We start from the raw sequence: 12,342 nt of genomic DNA on the forward strand, positions 1-12,342 counted from the left end.
GTCTGGACTGGTACATGGGACAAAGTGCGAATATTATCAGCGATTTTTCGAACGGCTTGGCCATTATCATCAATCTTTAAGCAGCAGTTAGTCAAATTAAGCTTTCCACACACACCCCCTTCTGTGGCCAGCAAATAGTCCAGGGCCAGACGGTTCTGATAGATGGCAGAGCGCATCTGACCCTGCTGGGATGCAAGCAATTGCAGGGCTAGCGCCGTTTGGTTTGTAACAATTTCAAGGACCGCCTGCAAGCGAATAATGCGATTTAGCATATAAATAGGAGTACGGTAACCCCAGGATCCATCTTGGGCCCATGTAGCGGGACCATAATATTCAATTATTCGTTCTGGAGGCCAGTCATCTCCCCACTGTCCCAAATGCACCGTGCTAGAGCGGGGTCGACGGTATAATGCATCAAAAACCTTCACTCCCAATCTATGACCGTGATCGTGGGGTAGGAGGAAAAATTCTGGGCGAATTATTCCCAGGAAACAAGTTCCACTCCACTGCAAGGGGAGGCGGGTATATGCTTTATCACTACACACCCAGAATAACCCATTTGGGGAGACTCCATATCCCCGTTCCCAAACCCTTTTAAGGGTGGGGTTTGTTTGGTATGGTCCTGTGATGGTGGAGCTGCTACAATTCCAAAGCTGAAAACTGCCATTAGATAGGGGTAAGCAATCAGTCTTAAAAACAGTGGATAGGAACCAGGCGAAATGCGGATCCATACAGCCTTGTAGGGACTTTTTCCTACCGGGTACTTGCCGGCTCGTGAGAGGCAATAAAAACCAGAGGGGACGTTGGAAAGAGACCAATTCTCCCTTGACCTTGTTCGGTTAGTGGTCCAAACCCAGGGGGAGATCATGGTCCATGAGTCGAGGGACTCCCCCCACCAAGGCCATTGCTCTGACATCTGTGGACCTCCGCAGACCCAACAATTGGTTACATTAAAAGTTCCTGCAATTCTAGTTGCAAGATCAACAAAAAGGTTGTCTCCCCCAACTGCGTGGCCGAAACTGTCATGGCCATTTGGATGGACCCGAACCAAGTCCGGATGCCGGACTCCCGAGTGTGAAGTGGGACTCTCTACCGGAACAGTACGCTGGTGTATGCAGAACCAGAGTCCATCAGGGCATGGTGGGCCTGACTCACCCTCCCAGGGCCAACCATTAAGAGGGAAAGGAGTACTATTAGGAATCTGTATATAATGACCCACACTACTTCCCTCATTCTCCGTACAAGGGGTATATGGATGTTGGGTGGTATTTTCTGCCCAGCATTTCTTAGGAACTGAGGTATGGGAAATGAAACTTCCCTCCTTTCTTTCCCAAGTGCGGTCCTGAAAAAGGACTACTGTGTCTCTGCACTTCTTACACTTCATACCTGACAAAGACATAGGCAAACTGAGAAAAACCAAAGCATATAACAATAACATTGTCAATCAAGTCTTCCTGCGAAATCGCAAAGTAAGAGGTTTGTCTCCAGGAACCCGTATCAGGGTCCTGAGGCGCCTCTACAGGTCCCTTAAATCTGGATGCGTGCGTCCACCCCTTCTCTCTTGTTCGTACTGCAGCCTCTGTAGTCAAGAGGACTTGGAATGGACCTTCCCACTGTGGCTGGAGTTTTTCAGTTTTCCAGGTTTTGATGAGAATCCAGTCTCCCGGTTCCACCTTGTGTAAAGAAAAGTCTAGAGGTGGTGTTTGTGCCAATAGTCCCCTCTTTTGTAACGTGACAGTGCCTGTAAATAGTTCCTAACAAAAATATCCCCTTCCCCCAAGGTGGGACACCCCTCAACTTTACTCCAGAAGGGAAGCCCAAACATCATCTCATGAGGGGACACCCCCACATCCCTACGTGGGGCAGTACGAATTCTCAATACGGCCAGTGGCAAACACTTTATCCAAGGCATTTTAGTCTCCACCATTCATTTTGTCAATTGCGTCTTTAGGGTTCCATTCATACGTTCAACCCTCCCTGAGCTTTGTGGATACCAAGGGGTATGCAATTTCCAAGAGACCTGCAATGCATCACAAATCAATTGCTAGACTTTGGAGCAAAAATGTGGACCCCTGTCTGAGTCTATAGAATCCATTATGCCATATCTGGGGATCACCTGCTCTAGGAGGAGGCGAGCTACTGTGGAGGCTGTAGCATTTACTGTTGGGAAGGCTTCCACCCATTGAGTAAAGTGATCTATCACCACCAATAGATACTTCCATCTTTGGACTTGAGGTAACTCCGTGAAGTCAATCTGGATTCTTTGGAAGGGGCGTATGGCCAATGGTTGACCTCCCACGGTACTCGTTCTCATTACCTTCTTATTAATTCTTGTGCAGATGTGGCAGTTCTGCACCTCCTGTTGGGCCAAGGTGTAGATCCCCTTACACACATATTCTCGAAGCACTGTGTCGCACAAGGCCTGGGTGCCCCAGTGGCTCTGATGATGCAGGTGTTTTAAAATATTGCGAGTTATTTCCTTATTTAGAATCATTCTTCCATCCGGTGACTTCCATGTTCCATCAGGCAGCTGGCTTGCGCCCAGCTGAGCCATGTCCTTTTCTTCCTTAGCAGTGAAAATGGGAGCTTTTTTTATACCTTGTCTTATTGGGATTAAGGTCAGCAAACGGACTTCCTGTTGCATAGCCGCCCTTTTGGCCTCTTCATCAGCCAGTCTGTTCCCAATTGCGTTCGGGGTATCTTCCCTCTGATGGCCTGGTATGTATACCACTGCTATTTCCCGGGGTAATGTCAGGGCTTCCAAAGTCAGAGTCTTGATGTAATCAGACCGCGCTCCTTCCAGATCTTACCAAAGGTATGCACTACCCCGTATGCGTATTTGGAGTCAGTGTAAATTGTTACAGTTTTCTCTGCCAGTACTCTGAGGGCTCTCTGCAAGGCATATAGTTCGCAGGATTGTGCCGACCAGCTTCCGGGTAGCCTCGCAGATTCTACCACTTCCCAAGCATCTCCTTCTATTATGGCATACCCGTTTCTCCTCATTCCGTCAACACATCTGGTGGAGCCGTCAATGTAGAATTCATATCCCTCTCCCAGGGGAGTATCGCAAAGGTCCTCTCGGATCTTGGTCTGGAGATCCGTCAACTCGACACAGTCGTGCTCCACTTCTTCCCCTGTTTCACTGCCGTATAAAAACTGAGCTGGGTTGCAACTATTATTCTTAGCAAACTGTAGGTCTTCTCCGACCATCAAAATGGTCTCGTACTTTAATATGCGGGAATCAGTCAGCCATCGATGGGCAGTTTGTGCTAATAGAACACTCACAGAATGGGAGGTGTACACAGTCATCCTTCCTCCAAAAGTGAGTTTGCGTGCCTCCTCCACCAACAGAGCAGCAGCCGCTACTCCCTGGATACACGTCGGCCATCCGCGAGACACTGGGTCCATCATTTTCGACAGGAAAGCCACTGGGTGTTGCTGACCGCCTTTTTCCTGCGTCAAAACTCCCACAGCTGTTCCTTGGTTATGTGTGACAAATAGCTGGAAGGGTTGTTTTAAAGAGGGCAGAGTGAGTACCGGGGCCCGCGTCAGGCGATACTTCAAGTCCTCAAACCATCCCTTCTCCTCCTGGGTCCATTTCAATGGGTATTCATCTTCATTTGTCAGCTTTTCATACGTAAACTTCACCAACGCTGAGTAGTCCTCTATCCATAACCTACAGTAACCTAAGAGCCCCAGGAATTGTCTTATTTCCTTCTTATTACGGGGTAACGGCATTCTGGTGATTCCCGCAATCCTTTCAGGGGTAATCCGTTTCTGTCCTTTACTTATCTGGTGCCCCAGGTGCACCACAGTCCTCTCAATGAACTGTAACTTGTTCTTGGACACTCGCAGACCCTTTTTCCCTAGATAGTTCAAGAGTCTAATTGTATCTCCCCTCATTTCTTGTTCTTTGGGCCCTGATAACAGCAGATCATCCACATACTGCATCAATTGGGAGTCATCGGACCGTGGATAGTCCGCCAAGATCTGTTCTAGCATTTGTCCAAACAGGTTCGGAGATTCAGTGAACCCTTGGGGCAATACGGTCCACCGAAGCTGCCTCCGTCTACCTGTCCATGGATTCTCCCATTCAAACGTGAACATATCTCTACTTCCCTCTTCTAGTGGGCACGTCCAGAAGGCATCCTTCAGGTCGATGACACTAAACCACTCATGGTCTGGGGGAATCCGACTCATGATAGTATAGGGATTGGGCACCACCGGGTGGCGGGTTTGAACAATAGCATTCAAACTTCTCAGATCCTGAACTAGACGATAGGATCCATCCGGCTTCTTTACTGGTAGTGTAGGGGTGTTATAGGGTGACATGCATTCCTCCAAAAGTCCGTCTCGTATTAGGGTCTCAATTACCGGCTGTAGCCCCTTCCTCCCTTCCAAAGAAATAGGATACTGACGTTTCCTTACCGGCTGATGACCTGGTATTAATGTGAAATGTAAGGGTGGGATGTCCAGACCTCCTCGATTTCCCTTCTTATACCGGACTCTCTCGTCAATCTGCTGTTCATCCTCCTCCTTCAGAGCACAGAGATGGACTCGTACTTCTCCGTCCACGGGGAGAGCACCCAAACCTAGGAGAGCCTGTAAATCTCTTCCTAGGAGGTTAAATCCGGCCGACGGTAATAACAAGAGGTCCTGTACCCCTTCTCTCCCTTCCAGCTTCACTGTCACTTGGGGAATTATTGATACCGTTCTGGGAGCCCCTTCTATCCCAGAAATTTTCAAATTGCTTTTTACAGGCTCGGTCCCAATCGGCACAGTTATTACACTACTTCATTCCGCTCCCGTGTCCACCATAAACACCACCTCTTCTCCCTGGGGACCAATTTTCAGTTTTTCCAAGGGTTCCCTCTTATACTTGGTCCCCAACACCCAGAACCCCTGACCCCCCTAATCTTCTTCCATGAGTTCGAGGGTCCACACCCGCATACTGTTAGACATTCTTTCTCACCCTTTCCAAGAAATCAGTAGGGGACTCATCTTTCCCCTGGTGGTTCCCAAATGCCTTGGCGAAATTGTGACCCTTTGGCACAGCCTCCCGTATTCCTTTAATTGTCCACTCTCTGTATTGTCTCATACTTGCCAATCCTTCGGGTGTTCGTTTGTCCCACCTGGGTTCATTCAGGGGATATTTTTGTTCATGGGGTCTGGGATCCCCAGGTTGTTCACGTTCCCACATGAGGAGGGCAGCTTGTCGAATCATCTGCCTCTCCTGGGGTGAGAATAATGTTCCCATTATTGCGTGCATCTCTTCCCAGGTGTTTGTGTTTGGTCCCAGGAACTGGTCGAACTGTTCGGCCAGTCCCATGGGATCTTCCAATAGACTTTTCATTTCCTTCTTAAATCCCCGCACCTCAGTACTGGTTAGGGGAACGTTTACATATCCCGTTCCCCCTCCCGGTCCTCCCATAGGAACTTCCCTCAGGGGATTTAGGCTTACTGGATTCTTCGATGGTCCTGGACCAGTCTGGGATCTGGTCCAGGGTCGGTTTACCGATGGAAGTTTAGGGTCCGACTCCCTTAATTCATCCCTTCGTTCCCGGCCCCTTCCGGGACAATCAGATTCATCACCTTTCCCCTCCAGCAGCGAGCTTCCCTCGGGCGCAGTGGGCACCGAGGGAACATAAGGAGGAGGGAGGTTGTCCAAAGGTTCCCACTTCTTTTCTCCCGCTACCCTCAATTTAAAACATTTTGTTAAGGATCCTGGCCAGGGAACCCAACAAAATGCATACGCCGACTCTTCTTGATTCACCTTTTGTCTCGAGTTTACATATATGTTTAATGCTTGTCTAACCCAATCCTCATCAGATCCAAATTTCGGCCACCAGACCGAGGAACCTTTGATAGGCTGTTTCGACCAAAGAAGACAATATTGAACCATCTTTTTCTTGTCTTTGTCTCGATATCGTTTACTATCCCAATTTTCAAACATTCTCCCCAAAGGGCTGTCAAGGGGAACCCCCGGGAAAAGTCCTGATCTTTCAGACGAGCCCTTAGATTTTGATCCTCCCATTTTCCCGCCTAGATCCGTTTATCGTTGCTGAGGACCCCCCCGTTCGGGACCCTACTCCCTTTCGTATCGGACGCCTCGTCGGAGGTACTATCCCTCCGCTGGTTCCCGCCGAGGTTTCCCTGGGGTCTATCCTAAGGTCCCACGACAGGGTCCTCAAGCCACGACAAAGGCTCTACACCTGATTTATCGTTTTATATTTATTTTTTCCGTCATGACCGTTACCTGGGTGGTCTCGTCCGTCAATCCCCACACCACAATCGTAAGTCGTCACTTACCGGTGTCTTCCTGGGGATTGAACCGTCACCCCTCTCCTTTTCGTCTTGTCGTGTCACCTTGTCCGGATACCACTCGCTCAAGCCGCCCGAGGCGACGAGCAAGGGACTAGGAGCCGCTGAATTCAGCGGGGTGCACCACCTCCGATGTCCCCCTTTCTCGCCTCCTCCCACGGCTGGAGTGTAGATCCCGGACGAGCCCCCAGTTGTCAGAAGTACAAATTCTCACACATGAGTCTCTTTAAAGTCGGTGACACGACAAGCTTTATTAACAAGTCTGCAGAGTTGGACTCAACTGGCTTCTCGCCAAGTCAAGCCCCGATACATACAGTGCATTGATTTTTATACCTTTTTTGCTTGTCCTTCCCCTCCTCTTTAACACTGTTTTAATTGGTTAGTTTGTGCAAAATCACTCTAAGTACACTTGCATTTGTAATTATCATGTTAGTCACGCACACTACGAACTCTGCACACACTAAATTCTGTTTTTCACTCTTTTATCAATCTTTGGCTCCTACATGTCCAGCTGAACTTTTTATGGTAAGCTCCCTCTCTATTCTGGCTTCCCCTTTTATGATTAATCATCACATTTTAACTTAAGCCCTTTTTAACCTAAATTCTCTATCTATAACAACTGGTACAGACACAATTTCTCCGGTGATTGTCTGAGCGATTAACCATTCACTGTTCAGAACTGAGATGCAACAATCTTGATGCTGCCGAACCAGCACTTTTTTCAGAAAACTTTTGCATTAAAATGAGAACATCATATTTTGTAACTTCAATACGAACATTTCTGCAGTAAACTCGGCGAGTTTGGACGGAGTGGGAAAAGAGAAACAACATTCTTCATGAATGCTGACTATTTATTGTTATAGATAGAGAATTTGGGTTAAAAAGGGTTTAAGTTAAAATGTGATGATTAGTCATAAAAGGGGGCTAACCACTAGAGTTTAGCTGGAAAATGTTACAACAGACTTGCAACAGATTTAACAACAGAGAGACATGCAGGAGCCAAAGATTGATAAAGAGTGAAAAACAGAATTTGGTGTGAGCAGAGGTCATGAATGATCATGGTGTGCGTGACTAACAGTAATCAGGATGATTCTGCAAAAACTAACCAATTAAAGCAGTGTAGTGGAGATGCCGAAGGACAAGCAAATTGTATAAAAAACAATGCACTGTATGTATCGGGGCTTGACTTGGCAAGAAGCCGGTTGAGTCCAACTCTGCAGACTTGTGAATAAAGCATGTCATGTCACCGATCTTAAAGAGACTCATTTGTGAGAATTTGTGTTTCTGACAATTTGGGGGCTCGTCCGGGATCTACACTCCGGTTGTGGGGGGGAGGCGAGAAAGGGGAACGTCGGAGGTGGTGCACCCCGCTGAGTTCATCGGCTCCTAGTACCTTGCTCGTCGCCGCGGGCGGCTTGAGCGAGTGGTATCCGGACAAGGTGACACGACAAGATGAAAAGGAGAGGGGTGATGGTTCAATCCCCAGGAAGACACCGGTAAGTGATGACTTACGATTGTGGTGTGGGGATTGACGGACGAGACCACCCAGGTAACGGTCATGACGGAGTAAAACTATAAATAAGGTGTAAAGAGGGTGGCGTGAGGACCCCGTCGTGGGACCTTAGGAAAGACCCCAGGGAAACCTCGGCGGGAACCGACGGAGGGATAGTACCTCCGACGAGGCGACCGAGACGAAAGGGAGTAGGGTCCCGAAAACGAAGGGGGTCCTCAGCCACGATAAACAGATCTAGGCGGGAAGAATGGGAGGAACAAAGTCTAAGGGCTCGTCTGAGGGATCGGGACTTTTCCCGGGGGTTCCTCCTGACAGCCCTTTGGGGAGAATGTTTGAAAATTGGGATAGTAGACGATATCGAGACAAAGACAAGAGAAAGATGGTTCAATATTGTTTCCTTTGGTCGAAACAGCCTATCAAAGGTTCCTCGGACTGGTGGCCGAAATTCGGATCCGATGAGGATTGGGTTAGACAAGCATTAAACATATATGTAAACTCGAGACCAAAGGTGAATCAAGAAGAGTCAGCGTATGCATTTTGTTGGGTTCCCTGGCCAGGATCCTTAACAAAATGTTTTAAATTGGGGGTAGCGGGAGAAAAGAAGTGGGAACCTTTGGACAACCTCCCCCCTCCTTATGTTCCCCAGGCGCCCACGGCGCCCGAGGGAAACTTGCTGCTGGAGGGAGAAGGTGATGAATCTGATTGTCCCGGAAGGGGCCAGAAACGGAGGGATGAATTAAGTGAAGTCATTGAACTAAGGGAGTCGGACCCTAGACTTCCACCGGTGGACCGACCCTGGACCAGATCCCAGAATGGTCCAGGACCATCGAAGGCTCCAATAAGCCTAAATCCCCTGAGGGAAGTTCCTACGGGAGGACCGGGAGGGGGAACGGGATACGTAAATGTTCCCCTAACCAGTACTGAGGTGCGGGGATTTAAGAAGGAAATGAAAAATCTGTTTGAAGATCCCATGGGACTGGCCGAACAGTTCGACCAGTTCCTGGGACCAAACACATATACCTGGGAAGAGATGCATGCAATAATGGGAACATTATTCTCACCCCAGGAGAGGCAGATGATTCGACAGGCTGCCCTCCTTATGTGGGAACGTGAACAACCTGGGGACCCCAGACCCCATGAACAAAAATATCCCCTGAATGAACCCAGGTGGGACAAATGAACACCCGAGGGATTGACAAATATGAGACACTACAGAGAGTGGATGATTAAAGGGATACGGGAGGCTGTGCCAAAGGGTCACAATTTCGCCAAGGCATTTGGGAACCACCAGGGGAAAGATGAGTCCCCTACTGATTTTTTGGAGAGGGTGAGAAAGAATGTCCAACAGTATGCGGGTGTAGACCCTAGTACACCAATGGGTGAACAGCTTATTCGAATCGAATTTGTGTCCAAATCGTGGCAGGACATTAGGAAGAAACTAGAAAAGGAGGAGGACTGGAATGAAAAACCCTTGAGCGACCTGTTAAAAAAGGCACAAAGGGTATATGTGCGGAGGGAAGAGGAAGGTCAAAAGAGGGCAGCGAAGATTATGGTACAGACCTTCCGACAGGTAAATGCCGGGTCCAGAGAGGAAAGGAGACAAAACCCCCCTCTAAGCAACCCAAGAAATCCAAGAGAGTGGAGACCCAGGAGACCCGCTAAGTGCTATTACTGTAACGAGGAAGGACACTTCAAGAGGGAATGCCCCCGATATAGGAGGGAAGTGCGGACCCTCGAACTCATGGAAGAAGATTGGGGGGGTTAGGGGTTCCGGGTGTTGGGGACCAAGTATAAGAGGGAACCCCTGGTAAAACTGAAAATTGGTCCCCAGGGAGAAGAGGTGGTGTTTATGGTGGACACGGGAGCGGAATGAAGTAGTGTAATAACTGTGCCAACTGGGACCGAGCCTGTAAAAAGCAATTTGAAAATTTCTGGGGTAGAAGGGGCTCCCAGGACGGTATCGATAATTCCCCAAGTGACAGTAAGGCTGGAAGGGAGAGAAGGGGTACAGGACCTCTTGTTGTTACCGTCGGCCGGATTTAACCTCTTAGGAAGAGATATACAGGCTCTCCTAGGTCTGGGTGCTCTCCCCGTGGACGGAGAAGTGCGGGTCCACCTCTGTGTTCTGAAAGAGGAAGACGAACAGCAGATTGACGAGAGAGTCTGGTATAAGAAGGGAAATCGAGGAGGTCTGGACATCCCACCTTTACATGTCACATTAATACCAGGTCATCAGCCGGTAAGGAAACGTCAGTATCCTATTTCTTTGGAAGGGAAGAAGGGGCTACAGCCGGTAATCGAGACCCTGATAAGGGACGGACTATTGGAGGAATGTATGTCACCCTATAACACCCCCATACTCCCAGTGAAGAAACCGGATGGATCCTATCGTCTAGTTCAGGATCTGAGAAGTTTGAATGGTATTGTTCAGACCCACCAATCCCTATACCATCATGAGTCAGATTCTCCCGGACCATGGTTTAGTGTTATTGACCTGAAGGATGCCTTCTGGACATGCCCACTAGAAGAGGGAAGTAGAGATATGTTCGCGTTTGAATGGGAGAATCCATGGACAGGTAGACGTAGGCAGCTTCGGTGGACCGTATTGCCCCAAGGGTTCACTGAATCTCCGAACCTGTTTGGATAAATGCTAGAACAGATCTTGGCGGACTATCCACGGTCCGATGATTCCCAATTGATGCAGTATGTGGATGATCTGCTGTTATCAGGGCCCAAAGAACAAGAAATGAGGGGAGATACAATTAGACTCTTGAACTATCTAGGGAAAAAGGGTCTGTGAGTGTCGAGGAACAAGTTACAGTTCGTTGAGAGGACTGTGGTGTACCTGGGGCACCAGATAAGTAAAGGACAGAAACGGATTACCCCTGAAAGGATTGCGGGAATCACCTGAATGCCGTTACCCCGTAATAAGAAGGAAATAAGACAATTCCTGGGACTCTTAGGTTACTGCAGGTTATGGATAGAGGACTACTCGGCGTTGGTGAAATTTATGTATGAAAAGCTGACAAATGAGGATGAACATCCATTGAAATGGACCCAGGAGGAGAAGGGATGGTTTGAGGACCTGAAGCGTCGCCTGACACGGACCCCGGTACTCACTCTGCCCTCTTTGAAGCAACCCTTCCAGCTATTCATCACCCATAATCAAGAAACAGTTGTAGGAGTTCTGACGCAGGAAAAAGGCGGCCAGCGACACCCAGTGGCCTTCCTGTCCAAAATGATGGACCCAGTGTCTCATGGATGGCCGACGTGCATCCAGGGAGTAGCGGCTGCTGCTCTGTTGGTGGAGGAGGCACGCAAACTCACTTTTGGAGGAAGGATGACTGTGTACACACCCCACTCTGTGAGTGTTCTATTAGCACAAACCGCCCATCGATGGCTGACTGATTCCCGCATATTAAAGTACGAGACCATTTTAATAGTCGGAGAAGACCTACAGTTTGCTAAGAATAATAGTTGCAACCCAGCTCAGTTTTTATACGGCGGTGAAACAGGGGAAGAAGTGGAGCACGACTGTGTCGAGTTGACAGATCTCTAGACCAAGACCTGAGAGGATCTTCGCGATACCCCCCTGGGAGAGGGATATGAATTCTACATTGACGGCTCCGCCAGATGTGTTGACGGAATGAGGAGAAGCGGGTATGCCATAATAGAAGGAGATGCTTGGGAAGTGGTAGAATCTGCGAGGCTACCCGGAAGCTGGTCGGCACAGTCCTGCGAACTATATGCCTTGCAGAGGGCCCTCAGAGTATTGGCAGAGAAAACTGGGACAATTTACACTGATTCCAAATACGCATACGGGGTAGTGCATACCTTTGGTAAGATCTGGAAGGAGCGCGGTCTGATTACATCAAGAGGGAAGGAGTTGGCACACGAACAAATGATTACTCTGACCCTGGAAGCCCTGACATTACCCCGGGAAATAGCAGTGATCTACATACCAGGCCATCAGAGAGGAGATACCCCGACCGCCATTGGGACCAGACGGGCTGATGAAGAGGCCAAAAGGGCGGCCATGCAACGGGAAGTCCGCTTGCTGACCTTAATCCCAGTAAGACCAGGTATAGAAAAGGCTCCCATTTTCACTGCTAAGGAAGAAACGGACATGGCTCAGCTGGGCGCATGCCGACTGCCGGATGGAACATGGAAGACCCCAGATGGAAGAATGGTTCTAAATAAGGAAATAACTCGCAATATTTTAAAACACCTGCATCATCAGAGCCACTGGGGCACCCAGGCCTTGTGCGACACAGTGCTTCGAGACTATGTGTGTAAGGGGATCTACACTTTGGCCCAACAGGAGGTGCAGAACTGCCACATCTGCACAAGAATTAATAAGAAGGTAATGAGGACGGGCTCCGTGGGAGGTCAACCGTTGGCAATACGCCCCTTCCAAAGAATCCAGATTGACCACGGAGTTACCTCAGGTCCAAAGGTGGAAGTATCTGTTGGTGATGGTAGATCACTTTACCCGATGGGTGGAAGCC

This window comes from Narcine bancroftii, chromosome 11, assembly GCF_036971445.1.
Source record: "Narcine bancroftii isolate sNarBan1 chromosome 11, sNarBan1.hap1, whole genome shotgun sequence".
Taxonomy (NCBI): Eukaryota; Metazoa; Chordata; class Chondrichthyes; order Torpediniformes; family Narcinidae; genus Narcine; species Narcine bancroftii.